We start from the raw sequence: 15,664 nt of genomic DNA, 5'->3' as shown, positions 1-15,664 counted from the left end.
AGGGATGCAGAGAAAGACAGTGCAGAAATTTGTGGCTTTAATCTTAGGCAGATCTATATTATCCAATTGTTACTATTACAAATTACATTAAAAACTTACAGAAATCAAAATCTGAGAAATTTTCCAAGTACCTGGAAATTAAGCAACACAATTTTATTTTATTTTGTTATTTGTGTGTGTGTTTGTGTGTTTCTAGAAGCTTTTTAAAAATTATTATTATTTTTAAGTTCCGGGGTACATGTGCAGGATGTGCAGGTTTGTTACATAGGTAAATGTGTGCCATGGTGGTTTGCTGCGCCTGTTGACCCATCATCTAAGTATTAAGCCCAGCATGCATTTGCTCTTTTCCCTGATGCTTTCCCCTGCCCTGCCTTTCCCCTGCAAGCCCCAGTGAGTGTTGTTCCCCTCCCTGTGTCCATAATAGCACAATTTTAAACTGCTGATGGACCAAAGAAGAAATCACACGAGAAATTAGAAAATAATTTGAACTGAATGAAAATGAAAATACTATATATAAATATTTAAGTAATACAAATGTTTGCTATTGGGAAGATGGAGTGGATGTACTTTTCCTGATTACTCCCTTGAAGTACAACTGAAAACCCTTTGAGTTATATACAAATCAAACATAAGAAGACTCTTAAAAGTAGAGAGAAGACAGACTTGAGACCGAAAGAACAACATGGTTATGAGTTCCATGGGCACTCCTTGTGCCTCATTTTCTCAGATTTGGAGTTAAAGAGGCTGGCAATCCAGAAACGCCAATGGCCGCTACTATGGTTTGAGTGTGTCCCATCCAAAATTCAGGTGTTGAAACTTAATGGCCAATGTGATAGTATTAAGAGATGGGACCTGTAAGAGGTAATGGACACCTCTTACAGGTCTGTCATGTGAGGACACAGGGTTCCTCTCCTTCAGAAGATGCAACATCAAGGCACCATCTTGGAAGCGGAGAGCAGCCTTCACCAGACACCAAATCTGCTGGCACCTTGATCTTGGACTTCCTTTGACTCCAGAATTCTTAGACTGCACAGTTGTGAGATATAAATTTCTATTCTTCATAAATTACCTAGTCTCAGATACTTTGTTCAAACAGCACAAAACAGACTGAGACAAATACACAAAAAGTACCAAAAAAGTCCAAAGACCAGAAAAGGGGAAGCCTAGAAATACAGAAAACCTTTAGATGACAATCTCTCTGCTCCAACTAATTGCTACAGGAAAAAAAAAAAAAAAAAAAATGTGGTTCCACCCATACCATATAAACAAAGGTCAAATGGGAAAGCTAGACTTCCACCTTCCCTGGGCATTTTTTTTTTTTTTTTAAGATGGAGTCTCGCTCTTTTCACTCAGGCTGGAGTGCAATGGTGCGATCTCAGCTCATTGCATCCTCTTCCTCCCGGGTTCAAGCCGATTCTCCTGCCTCAGCCTCCCAAGTAGCTGGGATTACAAGTGCCCACCACCACGCCTGGCTAATGTTTGTATCTTTAGTAGAGACAGGGTTTCACCGTGTTGGCCAGGTTGGTCTGAAACTCCTGACCTCAGGTGATCCTGAAAGCAACAAGATGTTGCCTTCCCCCCTTTCCCCTTCCTTTGCTTGAGTGATGCCAGAGGTATCCAGTTAAAATAGCAGGTTTAAATAAAACCCAGTCTCATAATACTCAAAATGTCTAGGTTTCAAGTGAAAATCACTCATCAAGAACCAGAAAGGTCTCAAACTGAATGAGAAAATAAATGGATTCCAATACTGAAATGAAAGAAATATTAGCATTATCAAGGATTTTAAAGCAACAATAATAAATATACTCTAATGAGCATGCTTAAAACAAATGGAAAAATTGAAAAGCTTACCAGAGAAATAGAAAATCTCACAAAAAAAACAGAAATCAATACTAAGAACATCTCTCAAAACCACACAATTACATGGAAATTAAACAACCTGTTCCTGAATGACTTTTTGAGTCAACAAAGTAATTAAGGTGGAAATCAAGAAATTCTTTGAAACTAATGAAAATAAAGATACAACATACCAGGATTGCTGGAATACAGCTAAAGCAGTGTTAAGAGGAAAGTTTACAGAGCTGAATGCCGACTTCAAAAAGTTAGAAAGATCTCAAATTAACAACCTAACGTCACACCTAGAGGAACCAGAAAAATAAGAGCAAAGCAACCCGAAATCTAACAGAAGACAAGAAATAACCAAACCAGAGATGAACGGAATGAAATTGAGACACAAAACACCATACAAAAGATCAACAAAACCACAAGTTGGTTCTTTGAAAGAACAAATAAGTTTAACAGACCACTAGCTAGACTAATAAAGAGAAAGAGAGAGAAGACTCAGATAAACACAATCAGAAATGACAAAGGAGATATTACCATTGATCTCGTAGAAAAGCAAAAAACTCCGAGACACTATTATGAACAACTCTATGGACACAAACAGGAAAACCTAGAAGAAATGGCTAAATTCCTAAAAATATATAACCTCCAAAGATTGAACCAAAAAGAAATGAAAACCCAGAATAGACCAATAACAAGCTCCAAGACTGAATCACCAATAAAAAGCCTACCAGCCAGAAAAAGTCCTGGAACAGATAACTTTACAGCCAAATTCTACCAGACATATAAGGAAAGCAGATATCAATCATACTGAAACTATTCCAAAAAATTGAGGAGGGATTCCTCCCTTACTCATTCTATAAGGCCAGCATCATTCTGATGCCAAAATGTGACAGAGCCACAGTGTAAAAAAGAAAACTTCAGGCCAACATCTCTGATGAACATAGACGCAAAATCCTCAACAAAATACTAGCATACTGAATCCATCAGCATATCAAAAAGCTAATCCACCACGATCAAGTAGGCTTTATTCCTAGGATGCAAGGTTGGTTCAACATAGGCAAACCAATAAATATGATCACATAAAAGAACTAAAAAAAAAAAAACCCACAAGATCATCTAAACAGATGCAGAAAAGACTTTTGATAAAATTCAACATCTTTTCATTTTAAAAACCTTCAACAAAGTAGGCAATGAAGGAACATACCTCAAAATTAGAGGAGCCATCTATGACAAACCCATAGCCAACACCATACTGAACAGGCAAAAGCTAGAAGCATGTGCCTTGAGAACTGGAACAACAAAAGGATATTCACTCTCCCCATTCCTGTTCAACATAGTACTCTAGGTCCCAGCCAGAGCAATCAAGAGAAAGAAAGAAAATAAATCTATATAGGAAGACAGGAATTTACACTATCTTTTTGTAAACAATATAATTTTATACCTAGAAAGCCATATAGTCTCTGACTAAAAGCTCCTAGATATGTCTTTTTAAAACTTTAGCAAACTTTCAAAGTCAGTAGTATTTCTATGCACCAACAATGTCCAAGCTGGGAGCCAAATCAATAATGCAATCTCATTCACAATAGCCACAAAAACGTAATAAAAAAACTTATAAAAGAATACCTAGGAATACAGCTAACTAGAGAGGAGAAAAATCTCTGCAATGAGAATTACAAAACACTGCTGAAAGAAATCAGAGACAATAAAAACAAATGGAAAAACATTCCATGCTCATGGATAGGAAGACTCAATATCATTAAAATGACCACACTACCAAAGCAATTTACAGATTCAATGCTATTCCTATCAAACTACCAATGACATTTTTCACATAATTAGAAAAACTATTCTAAAACATATATGGATACTCCTTCAATGTAAATAAGGTTACATAAATAAATAAAACACATATGAAACCAAAAAATAGTTCAAATAGCCAAAGCAATCCTAAGCAAAAAAGACAAAGCCAGAGGCATCTTACTACCCAACTTCAACCTATATTTCAAGGCTACAATAACCAAAACAGCATGGTGCTAGCACAAAAACAGACACATAGACCAATGGAACAGAATAGAGAGCCCAGAAATACAGTCCCACACCTAGAACCATCTGATTTTCAACAAACCTGACAAAACAAGTCAATAGGAAAAAGGACTTCTTATTCAACAAATGATGCTGGGATAACTGGCTAGCCATATGCAGAAGACTGAAACTTCATCCTTTCTTTTCCCCATACACAACAACCAACTCAAGATGAATCAAAGACTGAAATGCAAAACCTAAAACAATGAAAAGCCTAGAAGAAAACATAGAAAACACCTTTCTGGACATAGACCCTGGCAAAAATTTCATGACGAAGATGCCAAAAGTGATTGCAACAAAACAAAGATTGACAAATGCAACCTAATTAAATTAAAGAGCTTCTGTATAGCAAAAGAAACTACCAAGAGAGTAAACAGACAACCTACAGAAAGGGAGAAAATATTTGCAAACTATTCATCTGATAAAGGTCTAATATCCAGAATCCATAAGGAATAAATCGAAAGTAAAAAACAACCCTATTAAAAAATGGGTACTCCATGCCACTCTCAGTCACAGCCTCCCGCACCTCGCTCAGCTCCAACATGGCAAAAATCTCCAGTCCTACAGAGACTGAGTGGTGCATTGAGTCCCTGATTGCTGTTTTCCAGAAGTATGCTGGAAAGGATGGTTACAACGGCAGTCTCTCCAAGACGGAGTTCCTAAGCTTCAGGAATACAGAGTTGGCTGCCTTCACAAAGAACCACAAGGACCCCGGTGTCCTTGACCGCATGAAGAAACTGGATGTCAACAGTGATGGGCAGTTAGACGTCCAAGAATTTCTTAATCTGATTGATAGCCTAGCTGTGGCTTGCCATGACTCTTTCCTTCCCAGAAGTGGACCTTAGGACCCCTCGGGCCTGGCCTTCAAATTCACCCCCTTTCTTTCTAGCCTTTCTGTCATCATCTCCTCCTCACAGCTCACACATCACCTGAGCCCAGCACATCTACCACATCATGCAGGCCCTACCTGTGGATAGTAATAAAACAATGTCATTTTTTAAAACATGAAAAAAAACGTGAGTGAAGAACATGAACACAAATTTCTCAAAATTAGATATTTATGTGGCCATCAATCACATGAAAAAGTGTTCAATATCACTAATCATTAGAGAAATGCAAATCAAAACCACACTAACACAGTTGGAATGGCTATTATTAAAAAGTCAAAAAAGAACAGATGCTGGTGAGGTTGTGGAGAAAAGAAGATGCTTATACACTGCTGGTGGGAATGTAAACTAGCTCAAACACCGTGGAAAGCAGTTTGGAAATTTCTCAAAGAACTTAAAACTGATCTACCATTTGACCCAGCAATCCCGTTCCTGGGTGTATACCCAAAGGAATATAAATTAGCCTACCATAAAGACACATGCACATGTATGTTCACTGCAGCACTAGTCACAATAGCAAAGACATGGAATCAACCTAAATGCCATCAATAGTGGAATGGATAAAGAACATGTGGTACATATATCCCAAGAATATTACACAGCCATTATAAAGAACAAGATAATGTCCTTTGCAGCAACATGGAAGGAGCTAGAAGCCAGTATGCTGACTGAATTAATGCAGGAACAGAAAACTAAATACAGCGTGTTCTCACTTATAAGTGGAGCTAAACACTGAGTACACACAGACACAAAGAAGGGAAAAACAGACACTGGGGCCTACTTGAGGGTGAAGGGTGGGAGGAGGGTGAAGACTGAAAAACTGCCTATTGAGTATTATGCTTGTTACCTGGGTGACAAAATACTCCATACACCAAACCACCACTGCATGCAATTCACCTATATAGCAAACTCACACATGGACCCCATGAACCTAAAACAGAAGTTGAAAGAAGAAAAAGTGTCAGCAGAAAAATAGAAGACATAAAGAAAAGTCAAAAGTTTCAGAACTCAGAAATAAAATAATCAAAATAAAAAACCTTAATGGATGGTACAAGAGGAGAATGGCAGAGATAGAAGAAAATAACCAGTAAACTAGAAGAAAGAACAATAGAAATTACTCAATCTGAGCAAAAGAGAAAAAACAGATGCTAACAGAATTTAAAAAAAAACAAAAAAGAAAAACAAAACAGCCCTAGGGACCTGTGGAACTTTAACAAAGGATCCTGCATTCATGTCATTGGAGTCTTGGAAGGAGACGGGAAAGAGGCAGGGCTGAAAAAGAATTCAAGGAAATAATTACTGAGGCTGGTCCCGGTGACTCATGCCTGTAATCCCAGCAGTTTGGGTGGCCAGGGCAGGCAGATTGCTTGAGCCCAGGAGTTTGAGACCAGCCTGAGCAACATAGTGGAACCCCATGTCTACAAAAAAATTCAAAAAAAAATTAGCCAGGTATGGTGGTTGCCCATCTCAGGAGGCTGAGGTAGGCAGATCCCTTGACTCCAGGAGTCAGAGGTTGCAGTGAGCTGAGATTGCACCATTGCACTCCAGCCTGGGTGACAGAGTGAGATCCTGTCTTAAAATAAATAAATACATAAATAAATAAAAAAGAAAGAAAAAGAAATAATGACTGGACTTCACATATATGGCAAAAGATACAAACCTAAATATTCAAGGAGCTGAGCAAATCTCAAACAGAAAAAATCTAAACAAATCCATACTAAAACACAACATACTTTAGAAAACACTTGAACTTTGAACATTATACTTTCATACACTTTTGAAGACTAAATTTAAAAAAATGAAAACAACAAGAGAGAAACAAAACCTTACCTAAAGGAGAAAAAGAATTCCACTAACAATGGATTTCTCATCAGAAACTATGGAGGGCCAGAACAAAATGGCACAACACTTGCCATATGCTGAAAGAAAGGAACTATCAACTCAGAATCCTATGTCCAGCAAAAATATCCTTCAGTAATGAAAAGAAACTGCATTCTCTGAGTTAAGAAAAACTAAAAAAAAAAAAAAATGCAGCCAGCAGAACTTTTAGAACAGACATCTATTCTAAAAGTATAGCTAAAGAAAATTCCCTAAACTGAAATGAAATGATAAAAGAAGGAATCTTGGAACATCAAAGAGGAAGAAATAAAAAACATAGATAAAATAAAACAAGCCTTCACTTTCTTCCTGAGTTTATAAAATATGTGTAAAACTTGAGTTTAAAATAAGTTTGATGATTAAAACATACAGTAAAATAACAGCAGCAACAGACTGTAATAAATTGTGTTAATATAATCGCTAGAACCACTAAAAAAAAGCTTTGTAAAGCGATATATTTAAAAAATAGATAAATAAAAATATAACTCTAAATAATGTTCAAATAAAATGTTCTGCCACAAGAAGGTTAAAAAAAAAAACAGAAATTGAAAACCAAGAATAGAAAGCACAAAATAAAATAGCAGACTTGAACTCTAGCATATTAATAACTATATTAAATATAAGTGACCAACTGGTAAATATACAATTAAGACATACATTGACAGATTGGATTTAAAAATATTACCCAACTGTTTACAAGAAACTCACTACAAATGCAAATGTAATAATAAAGTCAGGCTGAAAGTGAAAGGATGGAAAATGATGAATTTATCATACACACAGTAATGAAAAGAAAGCAGAAGTGATGATGCCGTTATCAGAAAAAAGCACACTTCAGAGCAAACAAAATTATCAGAGAAGGAAGAAAAAGTCACCGTTAAATTTTTTTAAAAAAATCCAGCAAGAAGACCCTGCAATCCTAAATGCATATGCACCAAACATAGAGCTACAAAATGTGTGAAGAAAAAGAGATAGACATCAAAGGAGAAATGTACAAATACATAATTTTACTAGGAGACTTCAGAATCCCTCTGTCAAAAAACTAGAATTAGTATTTTCACCTAGTTCTCTTAGTTGATAGAAGAACTAGACAGAAATTCCCCCAAAATTGACAAAAGACCCTGTTTAAGAGAATGAAAAGACAAGCTACAGACTGGGAAAATATATTTGCAAGCCATATGTATGAAAAATAATTAGCATCTATAATATGTAAAGAACATCCTAAGATCCAAAATTCATAAAACAAACAGTTCAAATAGAAATGGAGCAAAATACATAAAGACACGTTTCGCATACGGATGGCAAATAAGCACAAAAAAATGTACATCATCATTAGCCAATAGGGAAATGCAAATTAAAACCATAATGATATATCACTACATATGTGTAAGAATGAGCAAAATAAAAAATAGTGACAATACCAAATGCAGGTGAGGATACAGATAAACCTAATTTTGGATGTGCTTCGGTTGTATCCATTGACTACTGAGTATGCAGCACAAGGAAATTTGCATAGTTTCGTTCATGCAACAAATATGATACTGAATCAACTCCATATTCCAGGAAGTAGGCACCTAGGATACAGCTAGGAAATACATAATGGGCACAGGAAAACAGGAGAAAACAAGGTCATTCGCTGAGAATGAAAGGGGGAGAGGAGGTTTGGGATAACTGGAGAGAGAAGATATGAAACAGGCATCAAGGGGTTAGTAAAAGTAAGACTCAAGGACCAAATCAGGATCTGTGGCCTATTTTTGTACCAGTAATGTGAAAAGGACAGTTACCTTTCCCCCAGCATTTAAGACAAGAGAGTTTAAGACTTATAGGGGAGATAAGGAAGAGGGGGTGGGTGGGTTTCATGCCTTTCTCTAAGTGGCTCCTGTTCTCCCAGGCTTCACGATGGAGGAAGATTTCTGAGCACTCTTGCTAATCTTCTGTCAGCACCTTATAAGGTCTGTGTAAAAATGTCTGTAAGCAATTGCAAATTCCCTTGCTAACCCACACTAGTCATTTACCAACTGGTGAACAATTTGCGCTGAATTCTTTACCATCGTGTCTAGTGGCATGACCCGTGTAATTAAATGCTTATTTCTGTTCTCCTTGGAGGTGCTTTTTCTTTTTAATTTATTTTGGGTTATTTGATTGCCCTGTGTCCTCAGCTCCCTGACTGCTTCAGGAAAAGTTGTAAATTTGAAGACTGTCTGGCTTTTGTTGTTTTTGCTGCTGACAGTGCTGGAAGGCCATGAGCAATGTTCTTTTTGGCTTTCTACATCCAAGGGAAAACTGACCCAACATGATTAAATCCAACTCTCCATTTTCTCCGTGTTCATACTTGGGAATCTGAGTATAGCTGGAGAAACACAATTCTGTTGGCTGGTTTTGTTCTCAGTTCAACACCATCAACCTCAAATGAAGCCCTTGGTGCTGCCCAAGAAACTCACATTATATTCCTAGTCTATTCATTCTCTTAGATAAGAGGTCAGCAAGCTTTTCCTATAAAGAGCCAGATGATAAGTATTTTAGGCTTTGTGAGATAGTCTCTGTCTCATACTCTTTAATGTGTTTACATTTACCCCTAGGTTTGTATACGCATGTTTGGTTTGTTTATCTATTCATTCATGCATTTGTTTGGTGTTTATCCTTTTTGATGTTCTCTGTGTGGATCTGTGGTTTCATATCTGTCACTAATTTTGGAAAATTCTCAGTCATTTATTTTTCAAATATTTATTCTTCCTCATCCTTTCCTCTCCCACTGGGATTCTAATTATGCTTATATTAGAATATTTGATATGGTGTCACAGCTCTTAGATGCTCTATCGTTTCCTTCCTCCACTTTTTTTTCTCTTTGCATTCCTTTTGGCCTGTCTTCAAACTCACTGATTATTTCTTCTGCTGTGTTGTGTCTGCTGATGAGCCCATCTAAGGGATTTTTTACTTCTTTTTTTTATTTCTAGCATTTCCCTTTGATTCTTATAGTGTCCAACTCTCTGCTAAAATTATCTGTCTGATCTTGCATATCATCTGTCTTTTCCATTTGGGTCTTTAAAATATTAATCATAGTTATTTAAATCTCCTATACAGTTGTTCCAATATCTGTATCTTCTTTGGGTCTGATGATTGTTCTGTCTCTCCAGACTGTGCTTTTTCTTACCTTTAGGTATGCCTCATAATTTTTGCTGAAAGTTAGACATGTTGTATAAAACAGTAGACATAGAGGTCAATATTTTTATGCTTGAAAATAAGAACATCTTTCTTACTGTTAAGTCTTTATTGTAGGGATTTCTATTAATCTAGTTAGGGTGGGCTGGATTTGAAGTTTGTAATTGCTATAGTTACCAAAGCTGGAGTTTGTTGCTGCTGTGGACACTAGCGATTTCAAATTCCTCTAGTGGTACCTTGTTTTGAGCTTGGTTTTGGGTTTTCCTTTGTGCTGCTCCCTAGAAAGAAAATGCCTTGCAAAACTCATTCAGTCACATCCCACTGAGATTTTTACTAAAGGCTTGTTAATGTAATGGGGAAAGAGTGACAGGTTTTCTGATGTTCCAATTAAGCCTCAATCTTAGGCAGCTACTGTGAATTTGGGACTTGGAGGCTGTACCCCTCATAAGTGTTCCCTCTTCAAGGAATATGACTGTTTTTTAACATTTAGGGTTTCTTTTTTTTTCCTGCCTCTTCTCTTTCACCAGCTTCACTGGATACCCATCAGTGTCCTCAGACAATGGGTTTGATACTGTTCTCCCTGCAGATCATGGCTTTCTTTTCCTTAGGAGAGATTTTACAACATGGGTGTGAGCAGAGTCAACAATGATTGCTTTTCCTGTCCCCTAGCCATAGTGAAAGCTTTCTCTAAATACTTACCCAATCTGCCCCGAGAGAGCCTGCTCACCTTCACATTTCATGCCAGCTCACACTAAATCTGTAGCAGTTCATTAAAAATTTCTGGTTTAATCTTTGTACCAGCTTATATGGCATTCAAAAGCATCTATCTCAGTCAAGCAGTCCCTATTCCAGAATGCTCAGTTCCTATTGCTTTCTGCAGGCACCTGTCCTTCTTGAAATTCTGCGTTGGTTGTCCTCTGACTTCAGTTTTCTGAAGGGTTCAAGAAAAGGTGTTATCTTGCAGTTTGTCCAGCTATTTTCCTTGTTGTAGGAATGAGAGTGTCATCATTCCAGCTCTCTTCATCACCAAACTGACACCTGAAGCCTCCAGAAGCTAAATATATAAATAAATATACCAATAAATATTAACTCAATGAATACACAGGTAATGTTTACACATGGAGGGGCAGAGGAGAACATCAGCTTCCTGTAAGCAGTCTACTCCCAAAAGAAGGAGAAGGCAGAGCTGAGCATGCTTGGTTTATTCTCTGCAAATTCATGATGCATGGTTCAGCCATTCCTTTTCATCAGAGTGATTGAAGGGCAAATAGGAATTGGGAATGTGACATCTCCAAAGTGAAAGAAGACATCAGGAATGGAAAAGAAGAACCCACCCCAATATCCCCAACTGTTTGTTATTAACCCATTTGCACTTAACTCCTAAGCCCATGCTCAGTTTAAGCCTGTGGTGATCCTCAGAGATCAGAAGTTCCAGCAAGAGCATTCTGCTCCCTCTTCAACAGGCACTCCCCCAGTGCCAACCATTGCACCTGTGCCCTTTATTTCCCTATTGTTTCTCAGCTCCAAAGCCACTTTTCTATTCCCTTCTCTTGATGGTGGGGCAAGTACTTTGCAAACCAAATTTCTCAGACTACCTCAATCATTGACTTACTGTCTGCCAAAAGGAGATAGGCAGGAGACTGGAAGCAAGCAAGAACATAATTGCAGCGGGGAGGTCAGGGGTGGCAGCAGGCAGTTCTTCCTCCAAGCCCTAGCCTTGCCATCTCCTCAGTTACTAGCAGCATCCAGGCACTATTTGTCCTCAGTTGCATGGAGCTCACCCCTAGAGTCCCAGCATCAGCCCTGGGGCCTCCTCTGAACTCTCAGAACAATTCTACCATTTACTTTTTGTTCCTCCAGTCTTAGGAATATTAGCAGTTTTCTGCAGTTAGAATTTCTATGTTACTCCTCCTTCCTGCTCTTTCAGTTCTCTAATAGCCATGGGATCAGTTCCCTGCATTGAGTCTCTCTATCTGAAATACCTAGTGTGGTTTCTCTTTCCTTGCCTGGATGGACCCTAACTCATACAACTTCTCTGTAGATACTTTTGGGAACATCAGTGGACAAGTTAAAATTCATCCCCAGGGAGCTCTAATGTGGGTCAGAACATATACTAATTAAATTTCTAAAAGACTGCAAATCCATTCCTTATTCCATTTCTCTTTCCAAAGTATGCTCTTCCAAATTGCCTAATATAACTGGGGTGACCATAAACACCAATACACCCAAGACAGTCCAGGTTTTTGCCTGTTATCCCAGCAAAATCATTAATATAGCCTCCTTTCTCTCTCAAAACTATCTAGTTTGAGTGATAAATTATATGGTCACTCTAAATATAGACCATCATATGTTCTACAGCAAAATTCAATGACAACACTAAGATACTCCGGCAAGGAGGCATCATGCTACCTAACTTCAAACTATACTACAAGGCTACAGTAACCAAAACAGTGTGGTACTGTGTACCAAAACAGATATATAGACCTATGGAACAGAACAGAGGCCTCAGAAATAATGCCACACATCTACAACCATCTGATCTTTGACAAACCTGACAAAAACAACCAATGGGAAAAGGATTCCCTATTTAATATATTGTGTTGGGGAAAGAGGCCAGTCATATGCAGAAAACTAAAACTGGACCCATTCCTTACACCTTATACAAAAATTAACTCAAGATGGATTAAAAACTTCAATGTAAGACCTAAAACCATAAAAACCCTAGAAGAAAACCTAGGTAATACCATTAGGACATAGGCATGGGCAAAGACTTCATGACTAAAACACCAAAAGCAATGGCAACAGAAGCAAAAATTGACAAATGAGATCTAGTTAAACTAAAGAGCATCTGCACAGCAAAAGAAACTAACATCAGAGTGAGCAGGCAACCTACAGAATGGGAGAAAATTTTTGCAATCTATCCATCTGACAAAGGGCTAATATCCAGAATCTACAAAGAACTTAAAACAAATTTATAAGAATAAAACAGCCCCATCAAAAAGTGGGTGAAGGATATGAACAGACACTTCTCAAAAGAAGACATTTATGTGACCAAAAATGTATGAAAAAAGGTCATCATCAATGCTCATTAGAGAAAGGCAAATCAAAACCACAATGAGATACCATCTCACGCCAGTTAGAACAGCAATCATTAAAAAGCCAGGAAACAAGAGATGCTGGAGAGGATGTAGAGAAATAGGAACGCTTTTACACTTTGGTGGGAGTGTAAATTAGTTCAACCATTGTGGAAGACAGTGTGGCAATTCCTCAAGGATCTAGAACCAGTAATACCATTTGACCCAGCAATGCCATTACTGGGTATATACCCAAAGGATTATAAATCATTCTACTATAAAGACACATGCACACATTTGTTTATTGCAGCACTATTCACAATAGCAAAGACTTGGAACCAACCCAAATGCCCATCAATGATAGACTGGATAAAGAAAATGTGGCACATATGTGCCATGGAATACTATACAACCATAAAAAAGGATGAATTCATGTCCTTTGCAGGGACATGGATGAAGCTGGAAACCATCATTCTCAGCAAACTAACACAGGAACAGAAAACCAAACACTGTATGTCCTCACTCATAAGTGTCAGCTGAACAATGAGAACACATGGACACAGGGAGGGGAACCTCACACACTGGGGCCTGTCAGCAGTTGGAAGGCTAGGGGAGGGATAGCATTAGGAGAAATACCTAATGTAGATGACGGGTTGATGGGTGCAGCAAATCACCATGGCATGTGTATACCTATGTAACAAACCTGCACATTCTCCACATGTATCCCAGAACTTAAAGTATAATAAGAAAAAAAAAGACAAAAAAGATACTCCAGCAATAAAATACCAATTACAAGATGTTCCAAATTAGAATATAAATTCCTTCTCATCATGAATTTTCTGAAATTAAAATTAAATGGTTAAGTTCAATGATTAATGTACAAAGATATTAAACCCCAAAGGAGTTAAAATCCAAAATCATATTCTCTTCACCTTGTAATTAAAAGTTCAAAGAAAATTAATGTCCAAAATATATCCCAATTTCTTATCCAACTGCTTTATTTTTCAGTGTTCCCAGGCCATGCACAAAATGTTGGAGTTGAGACGTCCAAATGTAACTTCTATTTTCCTCATGAGCATCTTGAACAGATTATAAAATAGAGAACAGAGAAGAGACTAAAACAACACCCTTGTTACTAACAAATGTAGCTTGTGCCTACGGGCAAGAAAGCCTGCTAACAGTGAACTCCAGAACTGGTCTTCCCCACTGTGGCATAAACAGCTACTGTTCACCCATGTCTGTGTTTGTCCCCTCTTCTGGGCACAGCTACGCTATATCTTTCTCAGCCTCCCTTATGGTTAACTCTGTTCATGTGATTGAATTTTGGCCAATGGAATGTGGAAAAAAATTCTGTGCACCCTCCTAATATGGTACATAAAAATTTCCCAAGTGTATTTCATGCTTTCACAGCCTCCCCTCATTTGCAAGCTGAATGAAGAGGACTCTCAGGGCTTAGAAGAGGGCAAAGCCACGAGATGGAAGAACACTAGGTCTCAGCATTACTGCATGCAATAGAGCCTGATTCTTTACCACCAGTCCTCATTGAACAGTGACATAAGTGAGAAACAAACATTTATTTTTGTTCAGCTACGGAATGTTTGGAAGTTGTTTGTTTCACTGGTTAGCCTACCCTGCCTGATACACCCAGAAAATCCCTGGAAGCCCTGATGCAGGACAGGTTTCCTGTGGCAGGAAGTGAACTGCTCAGGTGATCCAGAGATGCAGAAGAAACTTCTGACCCTATGGACAGCTCCCCCCATGAAAAAGAGGGCCAGGCTGAGCTGAGCATGCTCAGTAGAATCTTTCCACATTCAATCCAACCAGCTTAAGCCCCTCTTTCTTCCCTGGTAAGAGTGAGGGAGCTTCTTTCCAGAGGCTAAAATAATCACACCGCCACATGGAAGGAAACAGCTCCCCACTGAAAATGTGTTTTCTTTTTGTGCAGCTCTTCTCTTGATCTCTAGAAATCTTTCCCTTTGTTCCCCATCCAGATTCTATATACTGTTTCTCAAGAGACATCCTCCCTTAGCATCCTTAGCAGGTGTAAGACAGAGGGGCACTACATTTCTGTCTTCTGACTAGCCCATGAATGCCAGTCATATGGTCCCCTTTGGGCAAGCTTGGGTGAGAGTTAAAGGAGAAACAGCCCTTCCCAACCTCTCTCCCCACCTGCTTCAGATTGCAGAGTCCATGAAGGGTCATTCTCAGCAGACATAATAAGGATCCTGGATGTATTCTTCTATTTAACAGTGAAGTCATTTCCTCACAAATCACCAGGCTCTTCCTAAGGGAAGTTTGTGCCCACAGCAATGCCCAGAGTCCACCTGCCTTTCAGACCCACGTTCCTTCTCTGCCTCTATTTGAAAAGGAGAGAGAAAAGCTCCAGTCTTCATCATAACAAAACTAATGTTGGGATGAATCCACTTCAGTGTGCTTGCCATGCTCATAGTCCCTACTGAGGGACAATGCCTTGCATAGCCCTGGATACTTGGGCCAATGTTTGGTCCCACATGGCCTCCATCTCCCAACCAAAACAGAGGAGGCAGAGGTGGATGCCCATAGAGTGGTCAGCACACTATGGCTGAGAGATAAGCCAGTTAATGGGAATTGAAACCCAAAGTTCCTGATGTAGAATTCAAATGAGATAAGTCACAACGAACCATCTCAAAACCATAAGACAGCAGGAGCCATGAGTAAACAGAGGAAATCAGCTCATGGAGAAAGGACAATGGCACAGTT

The 15,664-nt window shown here is 38.4% G+C and overlaps 1 pseudogene; it reads left to right on the top strand.

The window, feature by feature from the left end:
* The first annotated feature begins 4,460 nt into the window (after window positions 1–4,460).
* LOC105520316 lies at window positions 4,461–4,772 on the top strand (annotated as a pseudogene).
* Window positions 4,773–15,664: the final 10,892 nt, after the last annotated feature.

This window comes from Colobus angolensis, unplaced genomic scaffold (assembly GCF_000951035.1).
Source record: "Colobus angolensis palliatus isolate OR3802 unplaced genomic scaffold, Cang.pa_1.0 Scaffold378, whole genome shotgun sequence".
Lineage (NCBI taxonomy): Eukaryota > Metazoa > Chordata > Mammalia > Primates > Cercopithecidae > Colobus > Colobus angolensis.
The sequence above is the reverse complement of the archived record's forward strand: the minus strand, read 5'-3'. Positions and strand labels throughout refer to the sequence as shown.